The sequence below is a fragment of the Petromyzon marinus genome, chromosome 31 (genome assembly GCF_048934315.1).
Source record: "Petromyzon marinus isolate PM22_M1 ecotype Great Lakes invasive population chromosome 31, UKy_Petmar_22M1.pri1.0, whole genome shotgun sequence".
In the NCBI taxonomy this organism is placed as follows: Eukaryota; Metazoa; Chordata; class Hyperoartia; order Petromyzontiformes; family Petromyzontidae; genus Petromyzon; species Petromyzon marinus.
The window spans coordinates 6,747,257-6,768,699 of NC_133697.1; the positions used below are offsets into that span (position 1 = coordinate 6,747,257).

General features: G+C 52.6%; 1 long non-coding RNA gene across 2 annotated transcripts in view; it reads right to left on the reverse strand.

Moving 5' to 3' along the window:
- The window catches only part of LOC116947727 (uncharacterized), a 59,756-nt gene extending 38,578 nt beyond the window's left edge, over positions 1 to 21,178 (reverse strand). For both annotated transcript variants that reach the window (XR_012945722.1, XR_004403720.2), the window contains exon 1: positions 20,999 to 21,178. This is a non-coding gene — a long non-coding RNA (uncharacterized LOC116947727). The remainder of the gene's footprint in view (positions 1 to 20,998) is intronic.
- Positions 21,179 to 21,443: the final 265 nt, after the last annotated feature.

Sequence of the window (21,443 nt, forward strand, 5' to 3'; positions counted from 1 at the left end):
GGTTAGCTTGCCAACCCACCTGCTCGTGGTTGCCGTGCCGGCCTTCATCGGTGCTACTCGCGAACGGCACTTGCCCCAACAGTCTGTTAAATGCGGGCACGGGATGGGGAATCTTTGTGTTGGGAGTGTTGTGTGTGTGTGTTTTTCCCACGTGGTATTTCCCAGAACGATGGTAGCCGAGCTCTCCCTTGCTAGGGGTGGGACAGGCTAAGGGGTTAGAACAATGAGGCGTTGTCACGCACACGACAATGCGTGCCAGTGAACCGTCACCCAATCCCGAGGAAGGCATTCATTAATTCATCAGCAACAAAGCAAGCCCCCCCTTAGCACCCCTCCTTTAGCCCCCCCTTAGCCCTCCTCCTTTAGCCCCCCTCCTTTAGCCCCCCTTAGCCCCCCTCCTTTAGCCCCCCTTAGCCTCCCTCCTTTAGCCCCCTCCTTTAGCCCCCTTCTTAGCCCCCCCCCTCCTTGCATGTAAGACGGCGATGGATCTGTGAGCGAGTCGGTGTGATGCTGCCATGCACGTGTTGGTGAGAGTTTACGTTCCCTTGAAACATTATCGGGTTTCTTTCGGGGGTAAGATCGCATTATGGGGGGGGGGGGGTAAAAATGTCGTTTTTGTTTTACTGTCACCCTGCAACCTTCACCATCCTACAAGTTGTTTCCTAAGCATCGTAGGAGACTATCGCTCGACTGGGTTTTGCGGTGTTTTCGGCAAAAAAAAATGTTTGCGTCGCTGTAAATCCCTCGCAACAAAAAAAAAGAGTGATTTTTTTTCTGTTGTCCGACGTTTCGTATCTGTCTAAGTCACCGGTGCCCGCGCTGAGTCCTCCGATTCGCGTTGTACTTAAGCACCACGGTTCGATCGCAGGCGGCGGCTGAGACCCCGGGATCGAACCCATGCGGACAAAGAGTGCTGGTTCGGACTCTCTGACCTCTGAATCACCTTCCGACCGCACTAAACAAGATTTGCAAACATGCAATGCCACCGATCGTCATTTCGGTTACATTTTGGTTACATTATGCACATTCATGAATAAATCTGCATGCGTAAAACGTGGAACAAAGTATGCGGTATATGTTTGACACGCAAAGACAAATATCCCCCGCATAGCCTTCACACACTATCGGAGGCAAGTGTTGTGAGCTGCATACGAGGGGGGGGGGAGGGGGTGGGTGGCCAGCACCACGTCCGGCCGCCTTTGTCTCCCGAGTGGCGATGCTTACACATCGCACCAGGCACTCGTTTGAAGCTGAGTTGACGGGGGAGAGGCGCAGGACCGGTTCCGATCATCGTTGCTGCTATTGGTGGCCGTGAGCGGGAGTCGAACTCGGGTCGCCTGGTTCGTAGCGCAGCGCGCTAACCGCTGCACCACCGCTCCCCTTTCGACACACGGACACACAGTGAGCGTGTTAGAGAGCGCCTATTAAGGCCAGCACAGCACGCGCGGCGCTGTGGAGGAGGAGGAAGGGGGGGGGGGGCGGAGGTAACCCTAACCCGGCCGCCGTTACCGATGCCGAGAAACACAAAACCAAGGCAAAGCCCCCCCCCCCCCCCCCCCCCATATGGCCAATAACAGACTGCTGGCGCAAGTGCTGCTAACGAGCACCCACGAATACCGGTACGGACGGTACAAGAGGCGGGGGTTTGGGGACCAGCAACCACGCGCCGCCGCCGCCGCCTTTGTCTCCCTACTTGGTAGCGATGACACATCCCAGCAGGGGCTCTATGTGTAACTCTATGTGGACCGACTCTATGAGGAACGACTCACAGAGTCCCTCCTCGCGGTGCGCTGTGGGCTGCTGCTTTGGCTGTTGCGAGTCTCCCTCGCACGTCTCGACGGAACCAGAGCCGATGGCTCCAGAGATTCGGCTCGCACCTCCACAAGGAGGGAGGGAGCGGGGAGCAAAGGAGGGGATCATTCCCGGGCCTTCCTCAGATGCCCTTTCCTCGGGGACCCCCGCTCGCCTGTTCCCACCATTAACGCGATTTCACGCCGACGATAAACTCGGCGAAAGTCAGGCGAGGGAGGCTCCTTTCATATCCCAGCTCTCCCTCCTGTCCCCCCCCCCATACTCCCCTCCCCCTCCCGTGCCACCCTCTTGATCTCCTCCCTCCTCCACTCTAGATCGCCTCCTCCATCGCCCCCCCCCCCTCTCTCTCTCTGCGCTCTTTCCTCTTCTCTCCTTTCCTCTCATCTGTTCCCGTGCCGCCCCCCCCCCGCCCCCCCCCCGCCCCCCCCCCGCCCCCCCTCTCTTCTCATCTTCAACTCACCGCCTCCTGCCATCTCCTCATCCGTCTCTCTTCTCTCTCTCTTCGCTCTCCCCCGGTGCTCTTCTCTCATCTCCTCCCATCTCCTCCCCTCTCCTCTGCGCCCAGCTCCACCTGAATTCATTAAACTCCATCCCCGACTGGGAGAAGCACTGTTGTTCCCCCACTTCCCCCCCCTCTCTATTCTCCACTCCCCCCGCTCCCCACTCCCTGCTCCCACACCAAGTCCCGCGGGGACGCCACGTGACAAAGGAAATAAATAAATAAACTGGGGGGGGATGGGGGTCGGGAGGAGGGGGAAGTATGACAAATTTGTTGGGCATTGTAATACATGACGGTGAGCAGGTCCCACTGGAATTGGCTATCTGAGCGTGACCAACCACTGTGAAATGAATTATCACCATCAGCAGTATCATCATCACGACCACTGTCATCAGCATCAGAGGTATCATCGCTACCATTGTAGTCATCTTCAGCAACAGAAATATTATCATCATCATCGGTAAGAGGAGTGTCATCATCATCAGCAGCAGAAGGAGTGGCTGAAGGAACAGTAAAGGGAGGATTATCATCATCACCAGTATCATTCTACAACAACATCATCAGCAAAAGTACTACCACCCGCAGCATCATTAGCATCATTAGCATCGTCAGCAGCAACATTACTCGCATCAGCAACAGCCACAGCAGCATAATCATCCTGAGAGAAATCATCATTATCTTCATTAACCAACATCTTCGTTTGCATCATCATCATCATCACCATAAAATAGCAGTATCATCATCATCATCCTCAACTTAAGCCATTGTCTGTCCACTGCTGGATGATGGCCTCACCCACGCCGTTGCCATCCCTCCCGAGTCTCGCTCGTGATGCCCCCATCTGTCCCTCACTCCTGCTCTTCTCTGCTCGGAGCGGTGACGCAGCCCCGGTGGCAACAGCGGCGCATCTCCCCGCTTGTCGCAGAGGTTCGCGGTTCTGTTTCCAGCGGCCGCCCCGGTGAATATTGCGGTTCGTGTGATTGCCGTGAGAATTCGCGCCATCTCCTTCGCGGTAGTACGTTGCAGATCCGCTGACCGTCATTCGCAAGGGCAGGCCATTCTGTACCGGCGTCATTGTCCAAATTTGTCAAGAATTGCACCGCAAATGACTTCAGTTGAGATTGCACACCGCAGCAATCATCGCTGTCCCGTACCGGCAGACTCACGTACCCAGGTCACTCATGCAAATGAGACTCATCCTGGTCTCTGGGAACAACATTCACCAAAACTGGAACTCACGGGGTGATGGTGCAAGTAGTTGTTTTTTTTCTGCAGCGCGATTTTCATTGCACACTCGCGCGCTCCTCTCTCGACTACCAGAACCAGACTTGCACAATGCCTGCGTCGCATATCCGTCTCTCTCGACGTAAAACTTAAAAACAAATATTGCAGAGCCCGTCGGCCCTGCCCCAAGGCATTACTTCCGTCGGCAGCATTGATTCAGGACAAGAAGACATCTGCACGGGGACTGCGGTGAAGGATATGCTGTGTTGATGCCTACAGATCGCACACTCCCTGGCGAGCGGACACACGCACACATTAGCCCGTCGGATTATAGTCGCCATCCCACCGCTGGACGGAGGGCGAGCCTACCCGATCGCGCCCGGTGCCGTGATTTGACAACACTCTGACCGCGCTACTCGGTCGCACCAGGTTAGCGAAGGCGTGGAGCGCATAGACGCAGGAGCAAAGTGCAGTACAACGGTTGGGTTCCGCTGCAATTCCCTACGATGCTGCTGCTGCTGCTGCGTGTCTCATGCACAACGCAGCCCCGCAGGAGCCAACAACACCTACAAAGGTGGTTATGGGTGGCAGTAGTAGTATTAGTAGTGATAATAATAATAATATTGATTGATTAAATACATATTCATTCAATGCTAACACTGATTTTAGGGGTCTGGGGTTTCTGTGGGGGGTGTAAACAATTGGGGGGGTGCGGGCGGAGGGGGGGGGCATCTGTCTGGGCTGCTCAAGTTAGACGCTCCAGCAAGTCGTCTTCGTGGCTAGACTCGCCTCATTTGGAAATCATCATCATCATCATTAGATGGTGAAGGGGGGGGGGTAGCGTGGAGGGGCTGGGTGGGCCATTGGGCGTCCTGTGGCCGAAGTTAAAATGAAACCAAAACTCTGGGTGCCGGTTGCGCGCGCCCCCACGATAATTAAAACACTAACAGGATCAATTAGAGACGGTAGCGCCTCGTTGCCACGGCACTGGACTTACTCGGTGGGACTAAGGGGGGTAGGCGAGACACAAAGGAGGGTTGTGGCGAGGTGTGCCACTGTATAGGGTGGGGTGTGTGCGGAGGGCAGTGATGGTGATGGGTTTGGTGGGGGGGGGCTGCGGTGAAGAAGACTCAGGGCACACGGAGGGGGGGGGGGGCATGAGAGGAGGAGGGAGGTGGATGAGGATTGTGGGGTGGGACAGGGGGAAGTTAAGGATGGTGATGGGGATGAGGAGTTGTGTTGATTGTTAGAGGACCCACAAACCTAAGCACACGCGCACACAACACACACGAAGACAATCATCCCCCGTATAGCCTTTAACAGAATGTTGGGGCAAGTTCTGTTTGTGAGCACCTATGAAGGCCGACACGGCACATAGAGGGTGGGTGGGTGGTCAGCACCACACAATCAAGACAAAGATCCCCCGTATAACCTTAATAGACTATTGGGGCAAGTGCTGTAAGAGAGCACCCATGAAGGCCGACTCGCTACACGAGGGAGTGGGTGGTCAGCTCCACGCCCGACCGCCTTTGTCTCCCCACCACCGTTCCCCACACACAAACACAGAAAGGACGAAAAGACACGCACAAACACATAGACAACACCAAGCAATACCAATACCATTCGCCACACAGTGACGGTGACGCCACCACGGCGCCTGTGCCAGGCCACGTGCACTTTGAGGCCACGTGAAGTGTCGAAGGCTCGCTGGAATAGACAACACACACCAAACATCGCCACGCACTGTCGCTCCCTGAGTCGCACTCGGTAAAATCAGCTCCGTTGCCTCGGCGTTCATTAAAAAGACACGCACACGTCACGTACAGACAAAGATCAAAGATCCGCCAGTATAGCCTTAGCGGACGGTTGGGACAAGTGCTGTTAGCGAGCACCTATAAAGGCCGGCACGGCACACGAGGGGATGGGTGGCCAGCACCACGCCCGGCCGCCTTTGTCTCCCCAGTGGCGATGTTTACACATCATACCAGGGTACTAATTTTAGGCTGAGTCGACCTAGGGGAGACCCAGGACCGGTTCAGATAATCGTCCCTGGTGTCGGCCGTAGAGCGGGAATCGAACTCGAGTGGCCGGGTTCGTTGCGCAGCGCGCTAACCGCTACACTACCGCTCCCCACACACACGCACGCACATGCACGCACACGCACGCACGACAAAAGAAGCCACCAGGCAAACAGCTCTTCTCTCCTGGCCCAAAGTGCCATCAACACAAAGACAGCGGCTCTATGGAGTTCCCCCCCCCCCCCCTTCTTATCTTGACCACCCCCTCCCTGCTCCTCCTCATGCACCCACGTGGGCACAGAGAGGGCCCTTCACGCGCCTCGCCTCGCCTCCCCGGCACGGATGTGTCGGCTCCCCTGTTTGCTTAGCAGGCACGATGGGCTAGGCTGGCACGGCATGGCTGAGGTTTCTCATCGTTATTGTGTTGTGGGGTTCCCCCCCCCCTTCCACCCCCCCCCTCCCCATTGTGGTGAGTGATGGGGTTCCAATGCATCGTCATCGGAACACAAAAGTGTGAATAATGATGATGATATTAATTATTTACCCAGACAAAGTATCTCGGAGTCCCAAGACTCGGGTTGTTTTGTTATTGTACAGGAGGGTGGTGAAAACACGTGGTGCTCATTTTGCCTGTGGTGGTGGAATGTAGTGGTCGTGGGGAGCGGTAGCGCAGTAGTCAGTGCGCTACGCAACGAGTTCCATTCCCGATGACGACCAACAACAGTGGCGAATATCTGAATCGATCCTGAGACTCTCCTAGGTCGACTCAGCCTCAAAGGAGTGCCTGGTACGGCTGGTCACCCACCCCCTCGTGTGCCGTGCCGGCCTCTATTGGTGCTCAAAAGCAGCACTTGCCCCAAAAGTCTGTTAAGGAAACACGCGGGACCTTTGTCGTCGGTATTTAGTGGTGGTGATCGTATTGGTGGTGGCGATTTAATGGTGCTTGTGTTACTCGTGGTGGAGGTGATTGCGTTTGTGGTGGTATTAGTGGTGGTGATTGTATTTGTGGTGATGCTGGTGTGGTGATGTTGTTTGCGTTGATGATGGTGGTAGTGGTGGTGTTTGTGTTAGTGGCGGGATGTTAACTACCTCGCCTGGCGTCCAGGAGGTCGTGAGTTCGATCCCGACCCTGACGATATTTGTATATTTGGAGTTTGCGTGTCTCTCTCCCCACGGTCGCGTGCATTTTTCTCCGAGTCCTCCGGTTTTTTTCTTCCGTATTTTGAAATATGAGTTTATAGCTATTTGGCCTCGATAAAGTTCCACATGATAAGCCACTTCGTTGAGCTGCCATTTGTGGTCAGGTCTCTTCTGAAAAAGAACTCCATCGCTCAGTGACTTCCGGTGGTGATAATTGTGGTGTTAGTTATTGGTATTGATAGCGTCGTGGTAATGGTATTGGTGGTGGCAATGTTTTTGGTGTTGGTGATGGTCGTCGTGATGGTGTTAGTGGTGGTTAAGATGGTGTTGTTGGCGATGTTAATGGTGTTGTATGTACGTTGAACTTCTTTCACACCGTACGTAGCCAACAATGCTAATCCGATCCAACCGTGCTAATGCTGTTGGTGATGGGAGTTGTGAAGGAGTTAGTGGTGGTAATGATGGTGTTGGTAGTTGTGAAGGTGTTCGTGGCGGTAATGATGGTGTTGGTAGTTGTGGTGGTGTTAGAGGCGGTAATTATGGTGTTGGTAGTTGTGGTGGTGTTGGAGGCGGTAATTATGGTGTTGGTAGTTGTGGTGGTGTTAGAGGCGGTAATTATGGTGTTGGTAGTTGTGGTGGTGTTAGAGGCGGTAATGATGGTGTTGGTAGTTGTGGTGGTGTTAGAGGCGGTAATGATGGTGTTGGTAGTTGTGGTGGTGTTAGAGGCGGTAATTAGCCGTGGCAATGGCGCTGTTTGACTCCCTTCCCCCCGCACCCCGCCCCTCCACCTCCTCGCGGAAGCCCCCGCCGCGGCCCCGGCTCTCTGCTTCTTGGGCCACAAGGGGCCACAGCTGCGGGCCCCATCACAATGCGAGCAAAACAAACTCGCGGTGCTCGCCATGGCGAGGAAGAAAGGCCAGGAAGGAAGACATAAAATTGTGCGTCTCGGGGCCACAATGAGAGGAGGAGGAACTTTTTGGTGGGGGCCCCGGGGGGGGGGGGTGGGGGGGGGCGAGGGAAAGGGTGGGTGGTGGGGGGTCAGACATGAGTGTGAGACCTGGACCAGGGCTACAACCCGATAACAACAAGAAAAACAACGGGTGTAAGGCGCCAAAATATTTTAGTGGAAAATTGAATTTGTAAGCAGAGCTTAACTTCCTGTTATTAGGCGTGGGTGGGAGGGAAACTGGCTCTCAGTGTGTTATTATTAATAATTATAAAACAATAAAAATGAACACACTCGTCAATAACACTGTGGTCTGAATGTATAAAATAAATGTATAACAGACGACGTTTCGGGCAATGAGCCTATTTTTCTTTCATCATGCAACTGTCAGCGCTGTATCATAACAAGGACTATTTAATCATAGACTCTAATTTTGAATGTGTGTGTATATTAGCTATCGTGATGATAATGCCAAATATTTTTTCACAGGAAAGCATCACCGAGTCTCCAGAATCGCTATTCAAGAGGGTCCTGCTGCAGTGGGATGTTAAGTCAATCCCGTTACAAGTGAAACGAATTGTTTGATACTGCTGCTGCATTGGCAGTAGTGCACAAGCAAAACTAACAACAAAAACAATCTTCATAACTATAAACTATTTTTTTTTATTTCACCAAGTAAGGCCCACTGAGCTAAATAGCTCCCGCACCTCCGATTAGCACGGTTGGCTACGTACGGTGTGATAGAAGTTCAACATACGTGAGTACATTTCAGAAGCCACCTGGTCAAACAGTATCGCTCGACGAAGTGGCTTTTCACGTGGAAATGTATCGCAGCTAAATACTCTAAACGCATGCTTCTAAACTCGACACACTCATTAACAACACGGCGTGGCCTTAAAAGAACAACTCTCTAATAGACGACGTTTCGGGCAATAGCCCTTCTCCATAGCACATCATGGAGGCCAGCGAGATTGACTGGATGCTAAGGGTTGGAGACCGACCTTGGAGCCTGATAATAAATTACGGCTTTAAAAATTATTTCCTGATGGTCACTTTATAAATAGATAGGTGACTATTTACCTAATAGTAACCATGGAATAACAGACAGACCCTTCAATAATAAAAAAACGTTATTACTCAAATAAACTCGTTAATATTCAAAGTAGAGTTATCAAATGTTTGCTGACACATGGCCACTGAGTGTGACCTAATGAGTTGGATTTCATGTGTGAGGAACCTTTCGGGCCCGGAGGAAACCCATCACACATGCATACACAAGGGAGGTAACACTAAGAAGCTCCGCACGGATAGATAAAAAAAAACTATTGCAGTACTGCCATATATATGCATGTTTGGTGAACTGCGTTCGCATCGAATGTAGTCAACCGTGCTAATCACAGAAAGCAGTTCTACGAATAATGTCTCCTCTAACGAGACAATAAGAATGCCCGCCGGCAGACCCTCTTAATCGTTGGCCTCCTTTCCGAAAACCAACAAAATAGAACCGAGGGCCTTTGCGATTATTCACAGCCGTACTGTTCAAGCGTGCGGCCTGCTTTGAAGGCTCCTATTTTCCTGGCCATCTCGCAGCATAAGCCCTCAAACACCTAGTATCCCCATCCAGGTTCACAGAATCAGACTCAGTATTTAATACCGGAGGAATCACCGATGGGATTTAAATCTCCCTTTTTTCACAAAGCAGCGTCCTGCGCAAAGCTATTTAGACTGTTCTTGGTTTTAGCTGTTGCACTTCGTCGATGGAAAAAGAATAAAAACTTTGAATCCCGGGAGAGAAAAAAAAATCGCTAACGAGGAGCGAATGTTCGGAATCCATTGGAATCTAAGGGTCAATAAAGTGCCAAACTGAGTACATTACCACACTACTGTTGCTTCAAATTGCGCTGCAGCGGTTCCAAATCGCAGCGTGCGTTGCGTCGTCTTACAACTTCGTATGCTACTCTTACAGCCTTGAGTCACATCCACTGCTGGATGAAGACCCTCCCCCACACCGTGCTGCTATTGGTCTTTGAGGCTTTGTTTGACAATGCTACTTCACCACGCTGGTCAAACACGCGTTGTTGGTGCAAAATGTGCGGAGGGGGGGGGGGGTTGCTACTGAAGCTAGCGAGCGGTACGTGGGCCGCGTGGTCAGGGAATCGAACTCGGGTTGGACGGGTTTCAGAGGGCCGAAGTGACGAGCGGGCATTGATTGAGGCTTGGGAGTATAAGGGGGTGGGGTGTGGGCATTGGAACGAGAGGGGGAGGGGAGGGGCAGGAGGGGTGTGGGGGCATTGAGATGGGGGAGCTGCCCCCTTCTAGAGGCTACTGCTGCTTACAATGCGGGGCTCATTGTGGCGGAGCTGGGATCTTCTGTGAGGCCACGGGGGTGGAAGGAGGGGGGGGTGTGGAGGGGAGGGATGGGGGGGGGGTCCCGGTGATGGGGATCGGAGTGCGGTGGGGGAGAATAATAAAAATAATGATTTAAAAAAGTTATCTCCGCCGCTTCGCCTCCTCGTGTTCTGGGAAGCAAAGCAGAATTAATGCCCCCACCCCGCCCCCCACCGTCACAGCTCTCCTCATCCTCGTAAAGCGGAGAGAATAACAAAGCGCTTTGTGAGAAAGGCGCGGAGGGGGGGGGGGAATGGGGGGGAGGGGTCGTGCTGGAGCTGGTGGTGGAATGAATCCCCGAGGAGCTGTTTTGTGTGTGTCTGGCAGTGTGTGTGTGTGGCGGTGCGCGCGTGTGTGTGTGTCTGGCAGTGTGCGTGTGTGTGGCGGTGTGCGCGTGTGTGTGTGTGTGTGTCTGGCAGTGTGTGTGTGGCGGTTCGCGCGTGTGTGTGTGTGTGTCTGGCAGTGTGCGTGTGTGTGGCGGCGCGCGCGTATGTGTGTGTGTGTGTGTCTGGCAGTGTGCGTGTGTATGGCGGTGTGCGCGCGTATCTGTGTGTCTGGCACTGTGCGTGTGCGTGGCGGTGTGCGTGCGTGTGTGTGTGTGTGTATGGCACTGTGCGTGTGTGTGGCGGTGTGCGCACGTGTGTGTGTGTGTCTGGCAGTGTGCGTGTGCGTGGCGGTGTGCGTGCGTGTTGTGTGTGTCTGGCAGTGTGCGTGTATGTGGCGGTGTGCGCACGTGTGTGTGTGTGTCTGGCAGTGTGCGTGTATGTGGCGGTGTGCGCGCGTGTGTGTGTCTGGCAGTGTGCGTGTATGTGGCGGTGTGCGCGCATGTGTGTCTGGCAGTGTGCGCGTGTGTGCGCACATTGGTGTAGGGAGCGGTAGTGCAAGGGTTCGCGCGCTGCGCTACGATCCCGACGGCCCGAGTTCGATTCCCAAAACCAGTGACGATTATTTTAATAATTTATGGGCCTCCCCCAGGTCGACTCAGCCTCAAATGAGTACCTGATGCGGTGGGTGAACATCGACACGAGGGAGACAAAGGCGGCCGTGCGTGGTGCTGGCTACCCACCCCCTCATGTACCGTAACGGTTCTTCATAGATGCTCGCTAACAGCACTTGCCCCAACAGGCTGTAAAGGCTATAGGGGGATCTTTGTTGTTTTCATTAATGTGAACCCCAGAGTGTGGGTATGTGTGTGTGCGTTTTTGTGCGTGTGTGCTTCCGCGTAGTGGAGAGCGGTAGCGCAGAGTGTTTGGCGCACTGCGCTACGAACCCGGACACGAGAGTTCGAACCCCGCTTAATGGTCCAGCAAAACTTCACTGCCCGTCTTTATTGAGGGCGATATTGGCACATGAAGTGTAATGGTTGATGGATTTAAGAGCATTGGCGAATATCTGAACCGGAACCTGGGCCAACTCAGCCTCAAATGAGTACCTGGTGCTGTGCGTTAACATCGCCGGGAGTGGTTCTGGCCACCCCCCCCCCCCCACCACGTGTGGCTTCATAGGTGCTCGCTAACAGCACTTGCCCCTAGCAGTTAAAGGCTACACGGGGGGCATCTTTGTCTTTGCTCGTTTGCGGTGGTCACCCATCCAAGCGCTGACCAGGCGCGGTCACTGCGTCGCTCGGCGCGTCCATCGAAGTGATTGGCATTCGGATCAAATCACTCGACGCCCACCGCCAAAAGTAATTACGGGAGCTTGTGGCTACCTGCTCTGTACAGCGCGAGCACTCCTCCGTCGTTCCGTGAATGTTGTTGCGCTACAATAAAAAAATTGTGGTCGAGAGAAGGGCATCTTTGTCTTTTGTTGTATCAGTGGACGTGCTTCATGCCCGCGTCGAGTGTGTGTGTGTGGTGTGTCCGCGGCCACGTGTGTTTGTGTTAACAGGGGCCTGTGAGCACGTACACTCTGCAGTGAGGCCGTACACCGGGAGGAGAAGGAGCGATTAAATAAAACTCGCGTGCAGGAGCGGAATTGGACCATCAGATCAGTCCCGGGGCCGTGATAGATGGCGGGCGGCGGCTTTGGGGAGGGGAGGGCGGAGCCATTCACGCAGCAGTGGATAGAGCACGGCTGCCGCTCATATCCTGTATAGCAAGCTCACGTGACCTGTACAGTCACAAGAGGCCGCGACATTCACCACAATTCACAATGGATTTGGCACGTTCTGTTTACGTGACAACCCTTACTAGTTGGCTGTGTCGTGTGGTGGCGGGTTTTAACGACACATTTATATATTTACGCGATCTAACCCAAAAATAACCTTTATTATGGATTTGATAAAGTCGCCACGACCTACACACACGTGGCAATCGCTTGGGATTTCCTCCCCCCCCCCCCCCCCTCTGGATCCCTCCGTTTTTCCCCTCCACATTTAGAATCAACGTCACGCGTTTCGAGTATTTGGTTGCTATAAATGTCCAAGTGATGATAAGCCACTTCGCTGAGCTATCATTTGTGATAGCCAGGTTGCTTCTGAAAAAATGAAGAGCTCCATCGCTCAGTGGGTCTTACCTGGTAGAATTAAAAAGAAAGTTTTAAGTTTAGTAGTTTTAATTTGCTGTGTCGGGGTGCAGGAAGAGCGTACGACAATTTTGTTGACAAACATCTGACCCTCCCAACAACAACGACAACATATGTACATTAACAACAATTCCCGTATCATTGGTCGCGAAATCCCGCAGGCGTTAAATTCACCGCAGTGTCGAAAACACGAAAGGAATCGATGCCGCGAATCGAATCGCCGAGAGAGTGAATCTTTCTGGGCCTGCTCGGGGTGCCGTAGCGGGGGATGAGGTGGGTGGTGGTGGAGGGGGGGGGGTAAAGTTTAGACCGTTGGGTGCTGGGCCGAGCAGGGGGAGAGACCGGGAGGGGAGGGGGCGGGAGTTGATGATCGAGGGGGGTGGGGTAAGGGGTGGGTGATGGGGGGGAGGCTTCGTTGAAAGAATTCCAGCGTGCAAGGGGCCTGGAGATTGATTAGTGGGAAAGGGGCAGACGCACAAATGGGACTCTCCCTCCTCCTTCACCTCCCCCACCCCCGCCCCTCCCACTATACTCCCCTGTTTTTTTTTACATTCCGACAGATGGGCACAAAATCACAGGCGCGGAAGCCTTGGGGGGGTGTGGGGAGCGAGGATCTGGTGGGAGGGGAGAGAGAGAGAGGCGAGGATCTGGTGGGAGGGGAGAGAGAGAGAGAGGCGAGGATCTGGTGGGAGGGGAGAGAGAGAGAGAGGCGAGGAGATGGGGGGAGGGGAGCCAGCGAGAGAGCGGGTGACCATCAGCAGCATCGACCTACACCAAGCCACTCTGGCGCAGTTGTGGAAACCTCGGCGGAGCAATGGGAGGAGACCAGGGCGGGGGGGGGGGGGGGTGTAGAGGAGGGGGTGAGGGCGAGCGAGAGAATGAAGGAGGAGGAGGAGATGTGGGGGATGTTTTTTGTTGTGGTGCAGCCATTTCGCGTTGTGAGCGCCGTGGCGAAGAAGCAAGCAGATGTAGCCCCCCCCCCCCGTCTCTCCTCGTCCTCCTCTGCAGCCCCCCCCCACGCTCCCCACCGCCCCCCCTCCTCTTCCACCCCCTGAGCTTTGTACCCCGGTCTGCTGCGAGCCCATTCGTGAGGCGTGTGAACCCCTCGCTGCATTTGTCGGCGCGCGCAAAACTCCATGCCTCGCATGGCGTTCCCACACTCTCGCCACAGACCCCGCCCGCCACTTACACCACCACCACCACCACCACACCCCCCTCTTCGTATTGCAACATCTTGTTCCCTTCTCCGCCTTATGTCCATGAGCTCTGGGTCCCCACAGAAGCCGCTGCTTGTGATGTGAGAGCGTGGCCGCGATGTCCCACTGCGTCGGTGTCTGCGTGCGTTTTGTCTGTTGTGTTCGTGTGTGCTACGGGGGTATCGTAACGGTTCGCGCGCCGCGCTGGGAATCCCGGCTAGCCGAGTTCCATTCCCGCTCACGGGTCGACACCGGTGACGAGATATCTGAACCGGTGCTGAGGCTCCCTCTAGGTCGACTCAGCCTCAAATCAGTGCCTAGCGTGGTCTGCAAACATCGCCACCGGAGGAGACAAACGCGGTCGGGCGTGGTGTTGGTTTCACCCCCTCGTGTTCCGTGCCCGTCTTCATAGCTCCGATTAGCACGGTTGGCTACGTGCGGTGCGAAAGAAGTTCAACATACATAGCTGCTCGCAAACAACACTTGTCCCAATAATAGGTCACAGGCTATACGGGGGATCTTTGTCTTTATGGGTGGCTGTTCACCGCTCCTATGGGGATGGGGTAACGTGGTGGCTAGAGTTCTGCGCTCAAGCCATTGTGCTTGTTTGACCATACTTCAACCACGCGGGTTAGTTCCGGACCAGTGTTCAGACATTAATCGCCCTGCTATTACATCAACTGCGTATCCCGGACGCACGAGATATGCTTTAGTTTGTAGAACGAATACACCGTCCTCATCACCACCACCACCACCACCCTATCGATACTCCGAAATAAAACAATAATAATATAACGTATTCTTTGGGTGTTTCGGTAAAGTCGCATAGATAGGTTCAAATAAAAATAGATGAATTCCTGCAGTCACGAAAGCTTTAAGTCCATGATAGAACACGGGTGACATGAACAGCACTTGGATGTGGAGCGGTGGCGCAGTGCTACGAACCACCCGGCGACCTACGTTCGATTCCTGGTCACAGCCAACACCAGTAGTGATATCTGAACCGATCCTGGGCGACACTGTCACCAACCCCAAACTGACCAGCGTCGTGAAGTATGGTCGAACAACCTCCATGGCCTCGACTATTTGACTACTTTTTTGTAAATCCAAATTGAATTTCAGTGTAAATATCAGCGCTGGGGAGACAAAGGCGGCCGGGCATGGTGGGGGCTATCACTACCCATCTCGTGCGCCGTTCTGACCTCAATAGGTGCTAACTAACAGCACGCGCCCCAATAATGAGTGGAGGCTATACGAATAACAAATTAACAATTCCATACATTCGTCGATAAAACTGTGGCCTTGGAGGGAAATGTATACAGCAGGCAACGTATCGGATAGTGACCCTTTTACATCGCATATAAATAGAGGGGATACGATTTGCAGATTGCTCTTCATACCATGGGGCCTAATGAGAATGATTTTCAAAGTTCCATCACGAGGGGGTGGCACCCCCACGTGCCACCGCCTCGTAATTTCGAGCCGCCATTTTGTTTGCAGCCACGTGCTCAGTGAAGCGCCACGCACGTGGTTGACGCGTTCGAGCGTCGAGAGAGATCAGCTGACTCATTGCGTTTGTATGACGCGTGGGGCAACGCCGACGGGCAGGCCGCGGTGCTCTTTAAAGCGAGCTTTGAAACCCAACCAAGTGCCCGTTTAGCACCTCGTGTGTCAACTCATTGCACCCTTTGAGTGCGTCTCAAGAAAGAGAGACAGGAAGAGGTGTGAGGTGTGAAAACCCACACCCCGTAGTTTCGTACTGCAATTGAAAGGCAGCCGCTCAGGCACCGCCAGGAACAGCAAACTCATCATCAATATCCGTTATCAAGCCACTGTTGAATGAAGGCCTCCCCAAGCCAAAAATATATCTGACAGGTTCTGCGATGCGATAATCCACGTCAAAAGGAACCAGTTTCCTGTGGTACTGATGATGCACTGAGATTTCATAAGTGGGCTCTCACGGTCGATATTATTTCGTTTTGTAAATTCGTTTATTTAGGGGTCAGTTCGTGTAGGTATAATGTAAATTAAAACTTTAACCCTCCACCATCCGACGCGGCCAACGATTACGTATTTATGATCTGGCGCAACAAAAACCCATGACCACAACGTCTCGTGATGCTAATCCGCAGTGACATGACAGTGGAGAGCGAACACTCAATGAGCTTTCTGACCAACTCGTTCAACGCAGTTTTATTCAGGATTGCATCGAGTAGTTTCAGAAGAGAAGATCGACCCCGTCCATAGGACGGGCTGGCATATAGGATTGTGTAGCCCGACAGACAAATAGGCGCGCTTTCAATCGCGAACGCATTCAACAAATCGCCTGCCACACCGCCGTGGTACAGCATTGTTTGGATTAATGCCAAACAAAGCTGTCGACTCGTTGGATTTCTCTGAGTCTCATCATCAAGAGGAAGAGGGGAACGGCCCAGATAAGACGGAACGAGCTGCTGTGCGCATCAATCGCGGGATCGCGAGAGATGCTGACGGCTTGACGAGGCACTCATCCAGCAGTGGATTGACCGTGGTTGCTGCTGCTACTGCCACCGCCACCGATGGTGTTGCTATTAATGATCGGTGTGGCAAGTGGGGTAAAGTTGCAGCCCTGCAAGTGCTTGCTCACGTCTCATGCTGGCGGAAGAGTCTCCATAGAGCGAGGGTATGATTATTCCTTTCCGGTAGTGCTGAACTCACTTTGTACCGAGAGACATTTTTTTTTGGAAACCCGATAACGAAACCGCGCTCCGATTACCATCGTCAACAAGTTCCCGAAAGTTCCCAGAGACGATCTCTGCCCCTTTCCCGAGCTCACTGCCCTCTTATCCCCCCTAAACTCACTCCCACCACCGTGCACAACAAAGACAAAGATCGCCCGTAAAGCCTCAACAGATTTGTTCGGGCAAGTTGTTGTTGTTGTTGTTCGCGTTAACGGCAAGTGCTGTATTCTATGCCCTGCTACCCCTCCCCCTACCCCCCCCCCCCCCACCCCACTCACAGCACTGAATGCGCTGTGCCAGGAATGGGAGTCCTTTTGTGTGACAGCAGCTGCCAGCATCTGGAGCATAGCAGCGAGAACACAGCCGCCGCCTCCAGTGATGAGGAGTTAAAGAAGCGTGGAGAGATGGAGCATGCTTGGAATTACGATGAGACGCAGCCAGAGGAGCACGCGGGTCGGAGGATGCAAAAGCTCTACGCACGTCATGTTGAAAAGTATCAGACAGTTTGAGGACAGTAACACAGATATGTGTGCGCACGTAGCAACACATGAACACGTTTGTCGGAAACGCCGCGGCATCTCGACAGAAAACACGAACGCATGTTGAACTTCTTCTGCGCACGTACGTAGCCAACTGTGCTCAACGGAGTCGCGGGGGGAGGACAACAAACTAAACATTAAACGCAGTTCCAAAGAAATTCGTTTTGAATGTAGATTTTATTTTTAAATAAAACATATAATCCACATATTGGGCGACGTTTTGGGAAATCGTCTCTTTAAAGTGGCCTTCCCACTGTATTTTGGTCGGTTGCCCCTGCTCTGTTTTTGTTTCCTGATTTTCATGCATCGCGGATTGGGATCCTATGATGGAATGCGCATTATAAATTGGAATTATTATATGTTAAAAAACATTTGCTTGGGCAGGACGCGTCTTGACTAGAAGGGACGATGACCCGGTGGTCGAGACTAATGAACGGTGTGGCAGCTAAGGGAGGCAAACACGACCGAGAGAAGGTCTGCCATAGGAGTTGGAGCGTTGCCGAAGTCAGCTCGCGTGCCAGCGCGCTGCGTGGATCGCTGCATCGCAAGGGCCCGTGAGATCGAGATGAAAGGAGAGGTTTTCATCCAGCAGTGGATTCATCATCGCTGCTGCTGCTGCTGCTACTGCTGCTGATGGGTTAAATAGACAGGTGGAAGGGAGGAAAGGAGTTACGGGTGAAGAGGAGGGAAATCAAATGGAGGAGCTGAGCTCCGTTTTGCGTCGGCACACACGAAGACAGCACGTGGTTTATTGGTATCAGCCTCGTGGATTTTCACACCAATGTGGGCCAAGAAGCATTTGTTTAATCAGGACAAAACCCTGCAGTGGTTGATGGTGCCTCGTCAGCAGAGCCTGGTTTGTTGCAGAGTTCAAATGCTGCAGTGACATTAGTCCGGAAAGCTAATACGTAAAAAAAAACGGGCGATGAACTGAAACGTAACCAAACATAACGGAGTTCCATTGCGCGCATTTTGGCCGTCTGATGATGCTCCACGCACAATACCGCGTGCGTGCGTGCGTCGAAGTGATGTTCAGGGTTTGGGGAAGGTGGCGGGGGTCGCGGTAGTGAAGTCTGGGCAAGGAAAGTTGCGAGATGAGCGGGGGAGAGTGGTGGTGGGGGGGTAGAGAGAGAGAGAGAATATGTTGAATGGGAGATGAAACAGCCCCCTATATAAACCCCATTGTTGGGATTCCCACGGAAGGAAGGGAAGTGTAAATAACAGCGGCGGAGCGAGACACCAAAAAAAAACCCCACACACACAACAAAATAAAAAGAAATCTGCCGGTCAGTGACGCGGCGTTCGAGCCAGGGATGGAGGGAGGGGTCGAGGATCTGAGAGGTTTGAGTTCTCGGTGTGCCGAGCCCCAAAGCGTGAGTTCGGCCAGGTGACCTCCATCCCACCGCCCCTTTGAAGCCTCGTTCATTGCTTCCTGACCCAGCCAGGCGGCATCAAGACCACCCTTTGTCCCGACCCGGTCCTCGAGGGGGGTGGGGAGGGTGGTGGAGGGGGGTGGGGGGAACACTCGGGGAGGAGAAGGAGCGTGGGCGATGGAGCGAAAACAGGAAACTGCGTGCGTGGCCCAGAGAGGGCCGGATTCTGTGGCCATAAAAGCCAAAAAAATAGAGCCGGGCTTTAAAGAGTGTCGAGGAGCTCCAAACTTGTGCGCGGGTGTTAATAAGAATAATAATCATTAAAAAAAAAACACACATTCCCGGGACCCTGCCTGTATCGCGAGACGAGATCACAAGAAAAACCAAACTCGCGGCGCGTTAAAGTTAACAAATCTCCCGCCGCTGACGGCAGCGCCGAGAAGGGGGGCCGGCGTCGGGTCGGGCGAACCGACCCGGAGATGCGACTCCACGGGGCCGCCTCTTGCTCGCTCGCTCGCTCGCCCGCCCGCCCGCCCGCTGGCCCGATCGCTCACTCGCTCGCTCGCTCGTTCGTGTGAACTCCCGCACAGGTGCGCACGCGGGAACGGGCCGCGCTCTGAGGTTGCCGATCGTGAAACCCACGCGACCAAGGAACGTGCCTCGAAATGTTTACGGCCACTTTCCAAAAACGTCGGTGCGCGTGGAGCAACGGTGGTACGCGCTCGAGTGCGTTCCTGTGCGCGGCTAACGTCAGTGGCAAGTGATGCCTTGAACTGGCCCGCTGCTCCACCCCAATCCCCCCCCGCCTTCCTACACCAACCTTGACCGACTCACACTGACCTGAGTGGTGAAGTATAGTCAAACAATCAGAATATCCCTCAAGGGCTTGAGGAGACTTTCATCCAACAGTGGATTGATAAAGGGCTAATCTTAAGTGAGCTATACCGGTGGAATAATATATCCCCATCTGCGTTAGGTTAAAAATTAATCTTCACTGCCCTAGCCAGTTCTTGACGAGACATTGGGTTCCTTGCTCCAAGTAAATAAATGAATGTAACCGTGTCGGAAATGTGCTTTGAAGACCATGCCGTATGTCGCGGATTAAATGACTCTTAAAGTTGCGTTTTTTTTTTGTCGGGCCGTGATCGCACGTGATAGGCGAAGAACTCTCGCGAAAAAACGTTCAACGGGTGTCCAGTTAATAATAATAATAATACTGCCACCCAGCAACTGCGATTCCTGGGCAAAATCGCCAATTCTACAAAAGCAAAAACAACCGACGCGTCTATTAATTAGTAACCATATGAAGCACCGCCAAGTTTGTCTTTGAAAAGTAATCAAACAAAAGGGTTTCTTTAGAACAAACAAATAAACACAATTAAAATTTGACGGTGGGGTTCGCGGTGGTGTGGTTTAGCCCCCCTCCCCCTCCCCTGCTTGTCCCGCCGCAGCTGGGCTGGGCTCTTGCGAAAGAAGTTCGATAAAGGGCTCTGTGTGGGCTGACGGTGGTTGCGAGTGCTGAGCGCCCCTTCTTCTGGCCCTATCTGTCAAATCTGACATCTCCGTGCCACATGTCACCACCAGCTCACAGCACAACACTTCCGATAAGCAAGTGTCGCTGTTTTTTTCCCCTACTTCTAAACGTCTTTCGGAACAGTTGTTGTTTGACACCAGATTAACTTTGTAGTCGGCCAACCCACTTATTTTTTTGTAAAATATTTTTTCAGAATAATTATTTTACCACTCTTTAAACGTGTATATATATATTTTTTGAGAATTCTGCGATTGGCAAAGTCATGAAATGAGGAATCCATTTGAAATTTTCGCACAGCAGTGCAGTGAATGACTTTCGGAGGAAATTTTGCACCGAATTATCCCAATAAACACAGTAGGAGGCGCACTTTCACACACGCACTCTACTATGAGATCGTTTGTCACGTGGCAGTAAATATGATTGGGTTTTTTTTCTTCTCAGAGCTGGATATTTAGCAAAATCAAATAAAAAAAACTAATTTTAATGTCGTGCAGTTATCAGTAACTGAACTGAGACTATTAATTCGCTGCACTTGAGGATGCGGTTCACTCACAACTTAGTCGACTTGAGTCCATGGGTCTCTATGCGAGTCTATGACTCTATATGTGAGTCTATGGGTCTCTAAGTACGGTTGACAATCATAAATCCATCTCTGTGAGAACGCGGTATATTCACGGTTGGGTGGCTAGAACCCAGATTCCAACCCAGAATTCCAGAGCATCTGGCTTATTATCTATGATCTCAAGGCCACCTGGCCTCCTCTGTGATTTGCAATATTAATCTCGGAGCTTGTGCCAGTGTTGTATGTAGATGTACGTTGAACTTCGTTCTCACCGGACGTAGCCAACCGTGATAATCGGACGCGCGAGGGAATCACAACAAACTAAGCACAAAAAACAGTTCTAAGGTTATTACTTTTCAATCGAGATGCTTTAAAAGTGCACAGCTCCAGTGGCTTCCTAATATCGGAAGAGCATTCCAGACGGCCCCAGAAGCGCATGTGAAAGCGCCGCTGCTGTTGGATAGTTATTATGTTGCTGCTTAACTTTTGTGATCATCACCATCAACAATTAATCCAGTACTTACACATTAACTAGTTCCGTCGCTCCATCTCCCCTGGGTTGGACGTACTCTTAGACGCGTTCCATTTCTCGGCTGCCCACTCCATTCGGATTCTTGGCCATCGGTCTCTTCTAGCCACCACGAGTCCTGCCAAAACCCACTTTATTTGCGTTAACAACGTGAAGGAGGTATTAGTTTGATAAATGATTTTCATTTTCATTTGCAATTTCAATCTTTTTTCTTTTAACCAGACCTTGGTTTGACAGAGAGAGGCAACGGGGGAACTGCAAATCATTTATCCTGCGTCAAATTGCTTATTTCTCAGTCTTCATAGCGTGTGGCTCGTGACATTGATGACGATGACGAGTCTAAGCCAACCAGAACTTGGACTCGCTCACATGAAGCTTGCCTTCAAGCCGATTTAAAGTTGCAGTGACAAAAAAAACCCAATGCATTTACGGGGAATTGG